General features: G+C 39.7%; 1 protein-coding gene and 1 non-coding gene across 6 annotated transcripts in view; both read right to left on the reverse strand.

The window, feature by feature from the left end:
* Positions 1 to 19,847, reverse strand: part of NR3C2 (nuclear receptor subfamily 3 group C member 2) — a 433,599-nt gene that overhangs the window by 106,003 nt on the left and 307,749 nt on the right. The gene's annotated exons all lie outside the window — the stretch shown is intronic.
* LOC122695728 lies at positions 19,405 to 19,511 on the reverse strand. Its single transcript, XR_006341485.1, has one exon. It is a non-coding gene; the product is annotated as a U6 spliceosomal RNA (small nuclear RNA).

The raw sequence follows: 19,847 nt of genomic DNA on the forward strand, positions 1-19,847 counted from the left end.
AAAGAAAGATGGGGGGTGGGGTAGGAGAACTGGAAGGTAGATGAGAGGATTGGTGGATGGATAGCAGGTGGGTGGGGTTGATGAAGAGTTTATTAGATAATGGGAAAGATGGGTGAATTAGTGAATAAATGGATAATAATAGAGAAAGCTCAGACATGCCAAATAAGCTTCATTTTAATTCAGTTCAGTTGCTCAATCATGTCTGACTCATTGTGATCCCATGGATCTGCAGCATGCCAGGCTTCCCTGTCCATCACCATCTCCCAGAGCTTGCTTAAACTCGTGTCCATCAAGTCAGTGATGCCATCCAACCATCTCATCCTCTGTTATCCTTTTCTCCTCCTGCCTTCGATCTTTCCCAGCATCAGGGTCTTTTCCAATAGTCAGTTCTTTGCATCAGGTGGCCAAAGTATTGGAGCTTCAGCTCCAGCATCAGTCCTTCCAATGAATATTCAGGACTGATTTCCTTTAGGATGGACTGGTTGGATCTCCTTGCAGTCCAGAGGACTCTCAAGAGTCTTCTCCAACATCATAGCTCAAAAGCATCAATTCTTCAGTGCTCAGTTATGGTCCAACTCTCACTTCCAAATGAGTTTAGAGCTCTGGTAATAACTTGCCTTACAACTGTAAGCTTTTCCATTTTATTAAGTTAATTTATTTTTAAACTCCTGAAGTACCAGACATCTTTAACTTAGTTCTAATGTGTATGAGGAACTTACAGGATACATATTTAACACAGAGTAGAGCTATGCAACCTAGACAGCATATTAAAAAGCAGAGACATTACTTTGCCAACAAAGGTCCATCTAGTCAAGGCTATGATTTTTCCAGTGGTCATGTATGGATGTGAGAGCTGGAGTATAAAGAACGCTGAGCACCGAAGAATTGATGCTTTTGAACTGTGGTGTTGGAGAAGACTCTTGAGAGTCCCTTGGACTGCAAGGAGATCCAACCAGTCCATCCTAAAGGAGATCAGTCCTGAATATTCAATGCAGGGCTGATGCTGAAGCTGAAACTCCAATACTTTGGCCACCTGATGCAAAGAGCTGACTTATTGGAAAAGACTCTGATGCTGGGAAAGATTGAAGGCAGGAGGAGAAGGGGATGACAGAGGATGACACGGTTGGATGGCATCACCGAATCCATGGACATGAATTTGAGTAAACTCCGGGAGTTGGTGCTGGACAGGGAGGCCTGGCGAGCTGCAGTCCATGGGGTCGTAAACAGACATGACTGAGCAACTGAACTGAACTGAGCTGAGAGCTATGCCACACCAGTTAACCTGATTTTCAAAATAACCATTCATGCTTGTCATTATACCACTTTCATCCCAGAAGCACTTACTGTTACAGATAAAAGACAAGACGTATCTGCCACCCATTCATTAAATGTTGGAGCTGGGCTTAAGAGATGAACAAGATGTCATTCCTATCTTTAGGGAGTTTGAAATTACCAATTAACAGTTAAAAAATTTCAATTATTTCAGATCATTTTATTTCTCATAAGAGGCAGAAAAATCCGAGTTTTAGAATTGTCTGTAAGAAGCAGGTGCAGTCTATTTACATATGTTAATGGAGAGCTGCTGGTTAAGTACTGCCCAGCAGTTCTGAGTGTACAGTAGGGAACCAAGATGCTTCTGATGGAGGAATGAGTGAATGAACTGAAGAAAAATAATCACTAAATGCCTCACAAACTAGGCCAAATAGAGAAGGAGAAGAAAAGAATCAAACATGCAGATAATCCCAAATGCCGGTCAATGGATGACTCTATAAGTGCTTGAGAAAATCCTCGATTGCACAGATTAGCCATATGAGGAGTCAGATATTTGGAACTAACTGCATCTGTGTCACATAAAGTTCTCTCTAAGCCTCAACTGATTCATCCAAAAAATGAGAATGATAGTGTTTCTATCCCTGATTTCACAGAGGGCTAAATGGATAAGAAAACTAAAACAATGCTGAAAATTATTATTAACATCTGAAAGAGTGCATCAACATTACTTTCATTTTTTCACATAATTTCACAGATATTAAAACTATTCCAGTTCATTAAAATGTCCTTACTCTTTAAAAGATTACATCTAATGATAGCAATCATTTGATTGACAAGAAATAGCTAAGGGTGGTATTCTCAAATTTTATTAAGTTATATTTGCTTGCAAATTAATTATGAGATTCATACTTGTTTTAGGCTTTCAATCTATAATGCTGCATCTATTTTCATCACTGATTTAAGGTCAATGTTATGAAACCTGAAGAAGAATGCTTAATATTTTTTCTAGCATTTATACACAAGGTTCTGGTCTGCAGCAGCACCTATTGAGAAGATTATCTATAGTTTGCTTAGCATTTTGGCTACATTTAATTTTATGTTATGATCTTATGAATATATGTGGGACACCTGTAATTGAGTAATTATCTCTATTTCCTTAAATAGTTCAAGAAAATAAATATTTTCAGTGTGTAGATTCTTCAGCCAAGTGTTTCATCCAATATCTTTTTCTAAAAGAGTATAGTTACATAATAATCATATTACTCAAAGTAGCCCTTCTAAAATGCTTGAAAATTTTATACTGTTCTCCAACACATGCTGTCTTCTAAAATTTAAGTTCCTGAAAGTTGTTAATGTCTAATGTATCCCTATAACATCACTTTCCGTGATGCTTGTGGGTACTCAATAAGTGTTTGTTGACTAAATTTATTTCATTTTCACATTGTACACATTTGAATAAACTATTTCATATATAATGTATTAATTTACTTCTGTGCAGGAAATGCAAGCTTCTGAGATTTTAAGATAAAATTCCTGAATTGTTATTATTCCTTTTTAATCTGTAGAATTATTACTCTGAAAACCTCAAAACTGAAATAACAATAAACTCAATTTACTGAGCACTTATGTACCAAGCACAGTTCCAAACAACTTGTAATGGTCTTAAGTATTCCAGTGCAAACCAGGACCCTATGATTAGGCAATCATTACTTTCAATGTACAGGTGGAAAAACTGATGCACAGAGTTAGTAAGTATTTCTTTAAGGCTGCAGGGCTGCTGAACAGCAGAGCTAGGTTTGGAATCTGGCCATAGCTCAGATCCCACACTCTTTTTTTAAAATTAATTATTTTAATTGGAGGCTAATTACTTTACAATATTGTGGTGGTTTTTGCCATGCATTGACATGACTCAGCCATGGGGGTACCTGTGTCCCCCTGTCCCAAAGCCCCTCCCACCTCCCTCCCCATCCCATCCCTCTGGGCTGTCCCAGTGCACTGGCTTTGAGTGCCCTGTTTCATGCATACAACTTGGACTGGTCATCTATTTCACGTATGGTAATATACATGTTTCAATGCTATATCATCCCACCCTCGTCTTCTCAGACAGAGTCCAAAAGTCTGTTCTTTATATCTGTGTCTCTTTTGCTGTCTTGTATACAGGGTCGTCATTACCATCTTTCTTTTTTGTTTTTGATAGCAGCCATTATGACCAGTGTGAGATGGTACCTGACTGTGATTTTGATTTGCATTTCTTTTATGATGAATGATGTTGAGCATCTCTTCATGTGTTTGTTAGCCATCTGTATGTCTTCTTTGGAGAAATGTCTGTTTAGATCTTTGGCCAATTTTTTTTTTATTGGGTCATTTGTTTTTCTGGTATTGGGCTGCATGAGCTGCTTGTATATTTTTGAGATTAATTGTCAGTTGCTTCATTTGCTGTTATTTTCTCCCATTCTGAAGGTTGTCTTTTCACCTTGCTTATAGTTTCCTTTGTTGTGCAAAAGTTAATTAATTAATTAATTAGTTTTTAAGTTTAATTAGGTCACATTTGTTTATTTTTGCTTTTATTTCCATTACTCTGGGAGGTGGGTCATGGAGGATCTTGCTGTGATTTAATTTATGTCAGAGAGTGTTTTGCCTATGTTTTCCTCTAGGAGTTTTATAGTTTCTGGTCTTACATTTAGATCTTTAATCCATTTTGAGTTTATTTTTGTGTATGGTGTTAGAAGGTGTTCTAATTTCATTCTTTTACAGGTGCTTGACCAGTTTTCCCAGCATCACTTGTTAAAGATATTGTCTTTTCTCCATTGTATATTCTTGCCTCCTTTGTCAAAGAAAAAGTGTCCATAGGTACATGGATTTATCTCTGGGCTTTTTATTTTGTTCCATTGATCTGTGTTTCTGTCTTTGTGCCAGTACCATACTGTCTTGATGACTGTGGCTTTGTAGGATAGCCTTAAGTCAGGCAGGTTGATTCCCCCAATTCTGTTCTTCTTTCTCAAGACTGCTTTGGCTATTCAAGGTTTCTTGCATTTCCATACAAATTGTGAAATTATTTGTTCTAGTTCTGTGAAAAATACCGTTGGTAGCTTGATAGGGATTGCATTGACTCTATAGATTGCTTTGGGTAGTTTCCTCATTTTCACCATATTGAGTCTTCTGATCCATGAACATGGTATATTTCTCCATCTATTTGTGGGATCTTTGATTTCTTTCATTAGTGAGTGTTTTATAGTTTTCTATATATAGGTCTTCTGTTTCTTTAGGTAAATGTATTCCTAAGTATTTTATTCTTTTCATTGCAATGGTGAATGCAATTGTTTCTTTAATTTCTCATTCTGTTTTTTCATTGTTAGTGTATAGGTATGCAAGGGATTTCTGTGTATTAATTTTATATCCTGCAACTTTACTATATTCATTGATTAACTCTAGTAATTTTCTGGTAGAGTCTTTAGGGTTTTCTATGTAGAGGATCATGTCATCTGCAAACAGTGAGAGTTTTACTTCTTCTTTTCCAATCTGGATTCCTTTTATTTCTTTTCTGTGGCTAAAACTTCCAAAACTATGTTGAATAGTAGTGGTGAGAGCGGGCACCCATGTCTTGTTCCTGACTTTAGAGGAAATGCTTTCAATTTTTTGCCACTGAGGATAATGCTTGCCGTGGGTTTATCATATATGGCTTTTATTATGTTGAGGTATGTTCCTTCTATGCCTGATTTCTGGAGTTTTTTTTTTTTAATCATAAATGGATGTTGAATTTTGTCAAAGGTTTTCTCTGCATCTATTGAGATAATCATATGGTTTTTATCTTTCAATTTGTTAATGTGGTATATCACATTGATTGATTTGCAAATATTGAAGAATCCTTGCATCCCTGGGATAAAGCCAGAGCCCACATTCTTAACCTCTATGAGAAGCAGTCTCCTAATCCTTTTCTCTTTATCTATTTTTTTTTAACACTTAAAGATTAGCACCAGCTTCAAATCCAAGTGTATAATTAAGATGTATGCTAATTAAACAGGAAAATTTTTGGCCAAAGATACTTAATGAGCATGTTTCTATTATCCAGAGGATCCAGGAACATAAATTTGGGGTCTTATCACTACCTACCACCTTACTAAATTAACATGGAGTTAATGACCTCTGGGTTTGGGAACTCACGTTCCCAGGTGGCCCACAGACACACTTCATTTCTTTTTTTTTTTTCTTTTTTTCATACTTCATTTCTTACTGCCAGCAACAGTTTCAGGGTGGGTGGGTGAGTATTAGTATGACTGTGAACATCTCTAGTCCCACATGGGCCTAGAGGAATTTTCACTTGTTTACCTGGATGTCACAGTAATGTTATATACTTAGCAACTGCCCCCACTACCAAGTCCTTTAATTATTAACAGCATCTTGGCAGCCACTTTCTCCTGGCATGGCTGGGGGACAGAATGCTATAGACTGCCCATGAACTATTCCCTTGGGAGCTGTGAAATGGAGGTCCTGCTTCTTATCCAAACTGATAAGCAGAACAGCAGGCAGGAAGCAGCTGGTAGGACCCTATAAAAACTGTGAAAAGTTCCCAATGGGGTCTCAAGATGCACAAAGGCCCTGAAACATGCTCTGACTTCCTTTCTGGTTTGCTGTGCCTCCTGAGGCCCACCTGGCCTGCTACATATCCTTTTGACCAACTGTCATTGTGCAGAACAACGGCCGGCTAGGAATGATATAGACAGCTTCTGCATCTCCCAGTAAAATGATGGGATACACGGGATATCATGGTACTTTCATCATGATCTTTGTCAAGTGTGTTCAATTACAGATTCTTTATAGACTTCTAGATGGGTCATCAGGACATTTTTTTTGTCCCCCCGCAATCTCACGTAGAATAAAAGACTGATGGGGAGATTTTTCAATCACAACATTGCACTGGAAAGATTTCAAGGGAGAATTGTATCATTTTAGAAATGCTTCATGTCATGTCTTGAAATTTTAGGTCTTGGCAGTAAATATTAGAGAGGATATATTGAGGTTATATGAAAACATGTATTTTTCTGTTCACAGGCCAAATGTAATTACTCGTTTAAACCCACAGGACAATACCAGCATCCAGCTCGTCTTCTCTCTTTCACAGACCATTTTTCTTGCTACTTTCCTCCTAATCGTGCTTACCTATTTTCCTCATCCTCTTTATCCACGTGTTTTCTCCCTTTCTCCCTTGAGTGGAGGAAGATGCTCCGCGTTAAGGGGAAAAAAAACTAGGTATTTTTATGTCATGACACCAAATGAAGGAATGTCATCTTCCTACAGATTTAACCATTTGGCAGAAAAACTTTGGTTTTTACTAATAGAAAAAAGAGCATCAATGTTTCTCAAAGCCATACACATAAACAGAACTGGTGTGAGGGTCAGGGGCATGTTGCTTTATGAATAAATCATTAGCTGCTCAAGTGATAATAAGGAAGTGGCATTCTGGTTGCTTGTAAATCTCTTTGAGTGGTTAGGGAATCTGAAAACTGAGTGTTCTTAAAAGTATCCCTAGATAAGCTCACATTAACATATATAATTTAACAAATCATGTATATCACAGGCATTATTGATTTTTATTAGTATAAAAAACATGCTAAGGCAAACTGAAACCCAAACTTGGACCACCATACACACCCACCAGTGGTAACTATGTGAGGTGATGGGCACATTAATTAGCTCAATTGTGGGGTTCATTACACAGATATATTGCTGCCACAATACCACACTGTCCACGTTAAACATATATAACTTTTGTCAATCATAACCTCACTAAATCTGGGGCGGAGACAATCCAGATTAGTGGATCTCCATATGAGTGAGTCAGTGAAGTTGCTCAGTCATGTCCAACTCTTTGCAATCCCATGGACTGTAGCCTACCAGGCTCCTCCATCCATGGAATTTTCCAGGCAAGAGTACTGGAGTGGGTTGCCATTTCCTTCTCCAGGGGATCTTCTCAACCCAGGGATCAAACCCAGGTCTCCTGTGTTGCAGGCAGACACTTTACCATCTGAACCACTAGGGAAGCCCAGAAGGTATAGGTATATATAGGATCCCCATATATTACCTTTTATTGTGTATATAAAGATAACCATAGCTAGCTCTATAATAAACATAGTTCTGTCACCATTGTTGTAGCATATATTTATCCATTGCTTCACGAGTAACTAATATTCACCCACTGTAGAAAGTGCCCTGGTTTTGTGAGCAATGCGATGATGAATAACAAAAATAACAAAATCTGAGCCCAGACAATCACTTACCACCTTGGGGAAGCTGGATCAATACATAAGAGAGTAGTTATGTTTATAAAGCAGGCTATGATAAGTCTGGAGTCAGTGTTCCTGATTATACCTGTGTTGAGTCAGACAATGGCAGGCAGATGGTTGACCTGTCTATGAGCATTCCTACTTTCCTAAATCCCTCTGTGCTAATTCCCGCTGTGCCTTGGTGTGTTTTTGGTGTGATTCACATGACACTGAGGGGCCACTCCATTCCACGTTAAGCACCGCTGACACACTCTTAGAGGAGAGTCCCTCAGACCAGACGCCAGATCTGAGCAGAGACGCAAGGAGTCTGAGGGAGACTGAATAAGGGTCCACTGGTTTTGCAGACACAGTGACAGGATTATAGAAAACAAACATATTCTGATACCTTCCCTGCGGGAGACAGGGATTCAGAAAGGGGCAAAGCCAGCAGCTGCCTGTGGGGTACTCCCTGGGCTAATGGATGATTAACATGATTGTTTTTATGGCATTTATATTTTCTGTGATTATACTCTTTTTTCCTCCTTTAAGACTTAGAAACATTTTTCCCTCCCATTTTTCCTTTAACTGCCAGTCAGAATCAGGAATGTCTGCACGTGAGAGGGCGTGTCAGGGGGAGGGTTCCATCTCTGGCCAGAGTTCTGAAGGTGAGGCAACATGTCTCTGAGGCTGGCAAGGCTGGGACTGCAAGAAACCAAGCAAATATCTCAGAAGAAGATGAGATAGAAGGTCTGAGAAGTGGCCTCTTAGTGATAGCTCCTAGGTAATGGAGAAAATTTCCAGCACATTCTTCTGCTGAAACCTTTGCTGGTTTGCTACTGAAATGAGAGAGAATGCCCACTGCACTGAGTGGCAGGATGCTGAGCCACTCTAATTCCAAAACTCCTTTGGGCACAGTTCTAAAGAACTGCAGGCAGTAGTGGGGGAGGGAGGGAGCCAGCGCCCCACGGCCAGGTGAGGTGGACAATGGGTTTCTTACACTGAACACCTCCTACCTGGGCCTCGTTACTGCTGTGTTGATATATACCACCAGGAAGTATCAGAAGGGATCGACAAAATGACAAAGTCTCCATCCACAAAAAATTTGGGGCAAAAAATGCTTTTGGAAAAGACGGGGATTAAGTTATCCTAGAGGAGAACGTAAGAAATATGAGAAACCAACTAGCAACTTCAAAAACTTGACATTTGCCAAATCATGGTGAGCATCTATTTTCTATTTCTGCTGGGGTCAAGATAAGATCTAAAGGGCTTAAAGGGCAGAAGCAGGGATTTAGATGAGACAGTAGGAGAATTTCCTTCAAGTTTTCTGGAATGTGTTATGGAGAGAGCCTGGAATGCATGACCGGCAAGAACATGTAATATTCTTTTCTAAAAACTCTTAAAGTAACAAACAGGTAGGCAGGTTCCCTACTTGCCTGAGTGCAGCTTCCTGAGTGCTTCCGCCTGCGGGGGAAGGATGATAGGATGAGTTATTGAGACGCCATGGCCCTACAGTGGAAGGAAATATGACCTCCCATGTACCTTCCAGCCTTCGTGTGTCTGAATGGAACTTCTCTGTCTCATATCTGTCTAAAAAACAGGACTAGATCCTTGACACTTGTAAGTGTGGTGAGAGATAATTTTAGAAATATTTTCCCAAAGTATAATTCCAGGGCAAATACTCTGATCTCTGAACACAGGCTTGGAAGGACATCCAGACCCATGGGAAAATCCCCTAAAGTTCCATACGCTCCCTTCTACCCTACCCCTCAGTGTTCACATGCCCCCCCCCACTTTTTTTTCCAGTTTTACCATCTAAGGTACAAAACTATTTGCTCAAGTCTGTATTTAAAATGGGCTCTGTGGTTTCTCCTAATCCTGAGATTAACTTTTTTTTTTTTTTAAGTGGGGAGAAGAGTTCATGGTAAAGAGCTCTCATTAACTGAGAATCTGTATGTCTAGGATAAACAGTTATCTTTTAAAAATATCTTGCTTAATCCTTGTAAGTGCCCTGCGAGGTAGGTGCTATTGTTAGTACCATTGTACCCAGGGGTAAATAGTTTGTACAGGGTCACAAGGATGGTATGTTTTAGGGTGGCAGGGTAGGAGAAGGTGAGTTATTATAATGGCATAGAGAACAAGAATAGAGAAATCCCACTACATGTGCAGATGGCATCAACTCGAGAGGTCAAAGGGGTGTGAAAAGGACTGACAGCCCAAGTGACTTTAGATGATCAGCAAGGTAGCCATTGTAGCGTCTCTAGTAAAGAGATCAGACTTTTCAATGGACGGCACAGAACAACCTGTACCAATACGTGGGTGCTTTCTGTCCTAATCCCCTGGGCAGGACAGTCAACTTCTGTGTACTTGGGGGCTGTTGCCATAGCAGATAAGCTAGTCTTTTTGCTTTTGCATCTGGTTTGGACACCTTAACTCTGATGGGAGGAGAAATCAAAGGCAGAAATCAAACCAGTCCATGTGAAAAAACAGGACCTGTGTGGGAAGGACTTACTACTTTTGATTAAAAATAAAGTTCCTATGTTCAGGAATATTGAAAGGGTTAGTAGAGATGAATTAATCAATGTACAAACCAAAATGTCACCTTTTATAAGGATGAGTTTAGCTAAACTTCACACATCATCTTATTTTATTTCTGCACCATCAAAAAAACAGAATCCTTAGGTAAAAAATAAAGTTCCTACACTCCACTGCAGCTGACATCTGAGTTTGAACAAATATATTTTTTAAAATCAAATGAGTATTCTTTAGAAAATATGTATGTTTATTTCTGTTAATTCTTATTCATTGGGAATAATGATGCCACACTTAAGATTGAGATATGTGTGTTTAAAAAAAAAACAAATCAAGCAAAGAAGCAAAAAAGAAGAGAGAAAATCTCCCTCTAGTTTTACAATCTACTTAAAATGAGAAAAAGAGCACTCTAATAGCTGTGGCCACCCAGCCGAAGGGCCCTCTCTCGGTTAAAAAGTTAATTCTCTAATAGGTCCAAGAGTTGCCTTCTTGGCATTTTGTTTGAGCAGAAAATTTATTACATGAAGTGGGAGCTCAGTGAGTATGCATGGTAAATAGTCTCATTAAGAATGTTTTATGAAGAAACGTGACTGTTCTAACAAGGTCAAGGGGTGAGCAAGGCATGAGAAAGAGCAAAAGGCAGTGACCTGGACACGGACGATGGCACCCAGCTTAATTTACTGTGCTTTCCCCCAGGCCTGGCGTGACCCTCCATACTCAGACCTAAAAGAAGTGGTCAGAAGCTGGAGCACATGCTATGCAGAAAACCCACACGGATGGTTCTGAGCGAGCCTTCTCACCTGGCAAGTCGGCTAAGCAGATCTACCTTAAGCAAAATTATATATGGAAAAATAAGGGTTTACCCAACAGATATATTAGGAGGGTATTTACACTGGGTAATGCCATTTTTCTTTATAAAAATATCAAAGGAAGACTCCTCCCATAAGCCCTCAAAGAACATATAAAATATAATGCATGAATGTTTGTACATCATTTTTAGGTATTTGTAAAAATTTATTTATTTTTAATTGGAGAATACTTGCTTTACAATATTATTTTGGTCTCCGCCATGCATCAGCATCAATTAGCCACAGGTATACATATGTCCCCTCCCTCCCAAACCTCCCTCCCATCTCCCACCCCATCTCACCCCTCTAGGTTGTCATAAATTACCTTGTTTTTCTCTTTTGCCATTTGCTGCTACTTCACTGCAGTAGTTTCCTCACCTTGATCCCTTTAATTGTAACCTTACAATTGATCTTACAATTTGGAAGTGTCCAAGAATTCTAATGCAACCAAGGAAGTTGCCTAAATTCAATTTCAGGATTTTTTAAATGATTAGTATTTGTGTATATGAGACATAAAAAACCATGAAGTGGAATGAAAAAAATGTATAGAGGTCAAAGAGTTTTATTTCCAGGACCAGTTTTTTTCAAAATATTTCATCCCTCTTAGCTCAATTTTCTTACTATAAAATAATTACTAACAGCCACATTACAATGATTCTTTCAAAAACTATTATTTAACAGCATGTTCTACATAAAAATCACCTTCGGTTTTTAAATCGAATTATAAGTAATGCCTTACCTTATTTAACTGAAAAGTGAACTGATGAATTTTAGTTGAGACCACTAATGCTGAGATTATAACTGGATGATTAAAAATGATTAAAACTGCCTCAGAAGAGCAGGTGAAGCAGGTAACCAAATGTAAAATAGTAATCCCATGAATTGATACAAAAACATTTTTCACAGCTGGTATAACACAGAAAATATTCTGTATTTCTAAATATTATCACTCTGGTATTAAGAACATTTTACAAATGCAAGACAAAGCAGGTCAGCAGAGTCAGAAAAAAATCCTCATGTTAAACACTAATATAAAAAAGAATGAGTAGAATGAGGACATGTTAATGAGTTAACAGGCTGCCACTTAAGTTTGGGGGAAAAATTAAATAGGCCTGAGGAAAAAGAAAACAAATGCCAATGTTGCTAGCTCTTATGCATTTTCAGTAAATATTACTCCATATTCTATTCCCCTGGCATTATGGAATGCACTGAATTTAAGAATTAATAGTAGCCAATGATGCGCAGGCTTGGAAAAAAAATTATTTTTCTAGGCTAGGATCTCTTCAGGATACAGACAGAATTGGTTTGGAAGCTCCCAGACAAAGCTGGGCCAAACCAAATGGCCTTTTGTGAATAAGTGATTCTTCTGCATTCGCGTCTCGCGTTTTCATTCCAGCTCCCTGTGCGCACAGAGCTTGTGCTGGAACATCCTGAGGCCCTTTGAGGATGTCTGGCTGGCAGGTGCGGGTCACTGCTGGGGGGGCGCCCTCTCAGCTGCCTGGTGTTGAGCAGGGTGGTGCCAGGGAAGCGCCGACGCCCAGGTCTGATCTCTTAGCTCTGTTGAAAAGACAGACTGCTCTTTTTTTTCACTTGGTATTCTGCCACAGTGTAAATTCCAAAGCTTTTGGTGACTCTCTCAAACCTAGCTCAGCAGGCTGAGAAAAAGCAGTTTTTAAAAGAATATGCTTTCCATTTAGGTTTCAAAGGACTCTTTAAATTTACAGCATTTAGCTGTGCTTAAAAAAAAAGTCCCAGAATTTAGGTTCTGAATATGAAAATAACTCGTTAGAAAGAAACTTTTAGGAGAAGGAAATCTTAAATGTCCTTCTACTTTCAGTGATTTCTTATCTGTGTCTTTCCTTCACTTATAAGACTGAACCACAGACTGGATGGGAAGAAGTCAGCTCTTCTCCATCAAGGCTGGAAGATGAGCTGTCTTTTGGAGATGACAGTACTAGTTCAAGAAGGAGGGATAACGGGCCATTTCTGCAACATTTTCCTCTGAGGCCATAATTAACATCTAAGTCACTGTTAGTCACTCAGTCGTGTCCGACTCTTTGTGACCCATGGATTATACAGTCCATGGAATTCTCCAGACCAGAACACTGGAGTGGGTAGCCTTTCCCTTCTCCAGGGGATCTTCCCAACCCAGGGATCAAACTAGTAAAGAATCCGCCTGCAATTCGGGAGACCTGGGTTGGGAAGATCCCATGGAGAAAGGAACGGCTACCCACTCCAGTATCCTGGCCTGGAGAATTCCATGGACTCTATAGTCCATGGGGTCGCAAAGAGTCGGACATGACTGAGCAACTTTCACTTTCACTGTTAGTAATTTTTAAAGTAGCATCACATTTACAATAGAGAGATTTAACAAAGCACTCAGCTGTTTCTTCTCACACGTGGATCCCCCTTTTCCTATTAAAATTCTGCTTCTGTTGCAAAGATAGGTTTCCCTTCATTTAAAACAGCCTGTTGGCATGGTGTGATGTCAGTGCCCCATACGCAGCTCTGGACAATGGATGCTGCCACTGAGGGATTTCACTGATGGCTTTGCTAGTGTCAGAGCAGCCTCCTCTGGAGTCACGGGGTGGCCCATCGCTGTCACCCCGAGCAGATGCCTTGGCCAGGAGTCAGTTCTTCACTGCTGTCTTGGGCTAAGGCCAGTTTTATGTTAAGATTTTCAAATGGATGATGTGGTTCTAAGTCACATATCAGATAAAACGCAGTTTTTAACCCCCATAATAATTTTTCACTTCTTCAATTGCCAGAGATGACACAAGCCTATGGGCTTTCCCAGTAGGGCTCAGGGGTCAAGGATAGTCTGCCAACGAAGGAGACGTGGGTTCCGTCCCTGAGAGGGAAGATGCCCTGGAGAAGGAAATGGCAATCCACTCCAGTATTCTTGCCTGGAAATCCCCATGGATAGAGGAGCCTGGTAGGCTACAGTCCATGGGTTCAAAGAGTCGGAGACGACTTAGCCACAAACAACAGCAACAACAAAAAGCTGTGTTATAGATCTGAAAGCTCTGCTACTGCCTTCATCTTCACAGAAATCACATTTTTTCCTTCTTAAAAGATATGGCTGTTTTCTAGGTTAATATGCACAGATCTCATACAAGTTTTTATAAGCTGAATAATGTTAAGTTTTAAAATGTGATTTATTCAGCCATCTTCTTTTATAATAAGCTTTGTCATATATTGAAAATATTTTCTTCCAGCCTATTTTTGAGTTTTGATGAAAAGTTTTAATTTGTATATACTCAAATCTGTTGATACTTCTTTTTATGGATTCTGGGCTTCACAATGTTTTTTTTAAATTAATTTATTTTAATTGGAGGATAATTACAATATTGTGATGGTTTTTGCCATACATCAATGTGAATCGGCCATAGGTATACATGTGTCCCCCCATGTTGGACCCCCCGGCACCTCCCTCTCCACCCAATCCCTCTCGGTTGTCCCAGAGCACTGGCTTTGGCTGCCCTGTTTCATGTGTCGAACTTGCACTGGTCGCCTATTTTACATATGCTAATGTACACATGTAATGTTCAATGCTATTTTCTCAAATCATCCCACCCTCTTCTTCTCTGAGTCCAAAAGTCTGTTCTTTATGTCTGTGTCCCCTCACAATGTTCTTATCTTCTGTTCTCAAAGTTAAACATATATCTCAAATATTCTACTACTATACTTTTTTTTTTTGGCATTTAGTTTTTAAACTGTGTGATTTATTTGTTGTACAGTATCAAATGTGATATAATTTATTTTTTCCAGATGGACAGTAATTGAATAAAGTGCACTTTATCCAATATATTATAGAATCATATTTATTATATTTAAAACTCATATGCACTTGGATAAGTTTCTAACTTAATATTCTCCTATTTGACTATTCCTATGCCACTGGGCATGTGACTAAACGAAAACAATAATGAATGACATACCAGAGGATGGTCCTTAATAAACGACCCAGTCATTGCTATGTATCATTCTAGTTGTAAATTTCAAGAAGACATCGAATTCCTGACTATCAAAGCCCTGTGATTTGAATTCAATACATTAAAACACATAGAATGTCAGACATGAGTTGAAGCCTCTGAAGGAAGAGACCTACAGGGACATAACCATGCAGTCTTCCTGCATTTAGAAGACAATCAGCATTTAGATGAAAAGCTCTTATGGAACTTACAACTGCCCTCACCATTTTGTCTTCATGGAAAAAGCACATAGCATAAACGAATACTTCCTGGGAGTCAATCTTTTGTAACATTTTGTATGCATAAGTGTGGTTAAGAAATCACTAACATGAATTATTTTCAACATTTTCTGCCATAATGTCCATGCTTTTGACTAGTTCATATGTTTAAAAATATTTTTTATTTTAAAAATATTTATTTTTGTTGTAGTTTAGTTGCCAAGTTGTGTCCAACTCTTTTGCAACCCCAAGGACTATAGCCCACCAGACTCCTCTGTTGATGGAATTTCCCAGGCAAGAATACTGGAGTGGGCTGCCATTTCCTTCCCCAGGGGATCTTCCTAATCTGCTGTGTTGGGTCTTAGTTGATGCATGCAGGATCTTTCCTTGTGGTGCATGGACTCCAGTTGTGACATGTAGGCTCCAAAGCACACGGAGTTCAGTAGTTGTCTCATATGGAGGCTTAGTTGCTCACCACCATGTGGGATCTTAGTTCCCTGACCAGGGATTGAACCTGCATCCCCTGCATTACAAAGCATATTCCTAACCAGTGGGAAACCGCGAAGTCCCCAAACAAATTTTTAGGGAACCACTATCAACCAGCATCTTATGGGGAAAACATATGGTATAAGACAAAATTAGGGAAGAGATTAGCAATTTGGGGAAAACTCTAAGATATATTACCCAACTACTTGGATAGCTTGTAAAGACCAAATACGATTATGCACGTGTGTGTACTAAGCCCTGTCTGACTCTGGAGCCTGCCAGGCTTCTCTGCCCATGGTATTCTGCAGGCAAGAATACTGGAGCAGGTTGCCATTTCCTTCTCCAGGGGATCTTCCCAACCCAGGGATCGAACCTGGATCTCCTGCATTGGTGGGCAGATTCTATACCACTGAGCCACATGGGAAGCCAAATACAATAATACTTTCAACTCTTTATCATAAATACATTTATATTTACTTATTTCCCAAAGTTTAAATATTAAAAGCTATGTATATCTTAAGGGCTTAATCAAAGCAACAGGGTGTAATTGAGAACTTCAACTACTAAAGGATTTAAAAAATGAAGAAGAGAGTAGGGCCAGAAATTATGAAAACAAAGGCTGTCTCACTACTTCTCTGTGGTCCAATGATGGTCTTTCTTAGAATCACCTGGGAGCTTTCACAAGATGCAAAATCTTGAGCCATCCCAGGTCACCATGGTAGCATGTCTACAAGTGGGGGCTGGGACTCTTCATTTTTAAATACTGCCATGTGACTCTTCTTCTGTATTTTGAAAATGAGAACTACCAACATGAATAAGATTAGAGAAAGACGGAAAAACAGAATCTGTGAAAAGGTTCTTTAGAAGAAATACAGACGGGAGGGAGGAAGGAAAGGATAAACAGGGATAAAAATACAGCCTACATCAGAGTTCTCAACCTCATGACTATCCACACCATGGACCGGATAATTCTTTGTTGTTACGTTCTTGTGCAAACACAGAATATCTAGCTGCATCCCAGGCCCTCTAATCCCTAGATGCCAGCAGCATCCTCCCATTGCAAACTGTGACAACCAAAATATTTTCAGACTTTTCCAAATATCCCCCTGGGGGTAAAACTGCCCCTGATTGAAAACCACTGGTCTACACAAAGGAAATGGATAAAAGCAAGAACAGTAAGCTAGGAAGATAATTAAATCCCTAGACTATATTAAAAAACAAAACAAAACAAAAACAATCAAGTGAGCGCTGAGATGAGAAGCATGCTAATTCATTACACTCCGCGTGCTAGTTTCCTTGATAGCAGAAGTCATAAACCAGAAAGTGAGCTGAAGTTAATTTCAAAACTCCTTTTCATCTTTCAGAATTTGGCATATTTTGCACAAAAGTTTGTATTTCTGATATCTCGAAAAGAAATGAAAATCTTGCCATATCTGCCCCATCTCCCCTACAGCAACAAATAGCTGAAACAGACAGCAGGCCATTCCCTTTGAATAGAGCACTAAAGTTTTCCGTTTACACTTTACAGAGGTAAATTCTGCATAAAATTTCTAATATAGGTTGTGGGGTTTGTAGAAGATGATAACCTATCCATATGGTTAAAAATGACATTTAGTTTCTTAGAAATACAAATTTCATGATCAGCGCCACACTTTTAAACTACAAACGTAACTTACAAGCAATACAGGCACACAGCTACAGCGTGCCAGAGAGATTCCTGCAGTCTGGTGTGATCACAGCCAACGGGTTTAGGATTCACAGGCATGGCCATACCACCTGCGTGTGTCCACAGACTGACAAGCACACAGCCTGTATGTTATTACACTCATTTAAAAAAAACAGAGTAATGGCTCAGCGATTTCAACATTCTTACATTAAAGTTCAAGCTGGGCTTCCTACAAGAGGTGTCCTTACTAACCATCCATTAAAAAGAATATGTGTTCCTGGAATGGAACACCCTCCGCAAACATAACCTTCCTTCAGCTGTGTGGCTGGCACTGTTCCCCATGGATGACTTCCTGCTGACACCACGGGGAGGGAGAAAGGTCCACGTCCCAAGGTTTATAGCTTGTTTCTCATCTTGGAAGTTGCACCTTGCCCAGGAATGGTAGCCCTGTACCCATCACCTTAAGTGCAGAATTAAACACGACTACAATGTCAAGGGATTTTCAGGTATGGCCTGCCGAGAGTGACTTCAATCCCAGCTGAAGTTTCGTGCCGTTCAGTTACGCAGGCGCTCATCTTTCTCAGGAGGAGGGCATGGCAACCCACTTCAGTGTTCTTCCCTGGAGAATCCCATGGACAGAGGAGCCTGGCAGGCTACAGTCCATGGGGTCATGACTGAAGCAACGTAGCACACACACATCTATCTCAAGAACGAAGGTCTTATGAATCCTCCCTGATAACACTGTCTTTCTTTAGATGATAGACTTATTTCCCAGAAACGGGGCTGAGAGACTGTCTCTGTTTATGGCCATGGACACAGCATTACTCATTTCCACTTTATTCAACTGGCCCCTCAAACACGGGTGGAGCGTTTCTGTTAATCTTGGCTAAATTCTTGGGGAGTCAAATTCTTCTCTCTCCTGAAACCAGCACTTCCCCCTGACCCCGTTGACCTTGTATTACACCTGAATTCATTCCACTGATTCAGTTAACCATCTTTGGAATATACTCCACTAACCTCCTCAGTCACATCTTTGTCTTAACCTATTCTTCTTGGGTTTGCCTCACTCTTTTTATCTTCTTATCTTTCCATTCCTTCTCATTCTTTTTTTTTTTTTTTATAAATTTTTTATTAGTTGGAGGCTAATTACTTCACAACATTTCAGTGGGTTTTGTCATACATTGATATGAATCAGCCATAGATTTACACGTATTCCCCATCCCGATCCCCCCTCCCACCTCCCTCTCCACCCGATTCCTCTGTGTCTTCCCAGTGCACCAGGCCCGAGCACTTGTCTCATGCATCCCACCTGGGCTGGGGATCTGTTTCACCATAGATAGTATACATGCTGTTCTTTTGAAACATCCCACCCTCACATTCTCCCACAGAGTTCAATAGTCTGTTCTGTATTTCTGTGTCTCTTTTTCTGTTTTGCATATAGGGTTATCGTTACCATCTTTCTAAATTCCATATATATGCGTTAGTATGCTGTAATGTTCTTTATCTTTCTGGCTTACTTCACTCTGTATAATGCGCTCCAGTTTCATCCATCTCATTAGGACTGATTCAAATGAATTCTTTTTAACGGCTGAGTAATATTCCATGGTGTATATGTACCACAGCTTCCTTATCCATTCATCTGCTGATGGGCATCTAGGTTGCTTCCATGTCCTGGCTATTATAAACAGTGCTGCGATGAACATTGGGGTGCACGTGTCTCTTTCAGATCTGGTTTCCTCAGTGTGTATGCCCAGAAGTGGGATTGCTGGGTCATATGGCAGTTCTATTTCCAGTTTTTTAAGAAATCTCCACACTGTTTTCCATAGCGGCTGTACTAGCTTGCATTCCCACCAACAGTGTAAGAGGGTTCCCTTTTCTCCACACCCTCTCCAGCATTTATTGCTTGTAGACTTTTGGATAGCAGCCATCCTGACTGGCGTGTAATGGTACCTCATTGTGGTTTTGATTTGCATTTCTCTAATAATGAGTGATGTTGAGCATCTTTTCATGTGTTTGTTAGCCATCTGTATGTCTTCTTTGGAGAAATGTCTGTTTAGTTCTTTGGCCCATTTTTGAATTGGGTCATTTATTTTTCTGGAATTGAGCTTCAGGAGTTGCTTGTATATTTTTGAGATTAATCCTTTGTCTGTTAAAAATATGGAACGCTTCACGAATTTGCGTGTCATCCTTGCGCAGGGGCCATGCTAATCTTCTCTGTATCGTTCCAATTTTAGTATATGTGCTGCCGAAGCGAGCACTCCTTCTCATTCTTGTGTTTTCATTTATTTTGGAGGCTCATTCCTCTAGGTCTTTTATCCTAGGTCAATTCATCCTACCTTGCCTTGTCTTTGAATTTAATATGTCACTATGAACTATTGGATCAGAGCTAGGATGCCCACCTTAACAACAACAACTGCTGTCCCCAAATGCCACCCTCCCATGCTCGTGACAAAAACTGGTTCAACAAGCATAATCAAGACATCACTTAAAAATTCTCATCAGGGAATGAAGAGATTTGCCAAGACATTCTCTTATTTAAGAAGTTGCCAAGTTAAGGTATATAAGTCAATATAAGCTCAAGATGTAAATTGCAC

This window comes from Cervus elaphus, chromosome 5 (assembly GCF_910594005.1).
Source record: "Cervus elaphus chromosome 5, mCerEla1.1, whole genome shotgun sequence".
NCBI lineage: Eukaryota > Metazoa > Chordata > Mammalia > Artiodactyla > Cervidae > Cervus > Cervus elaphus.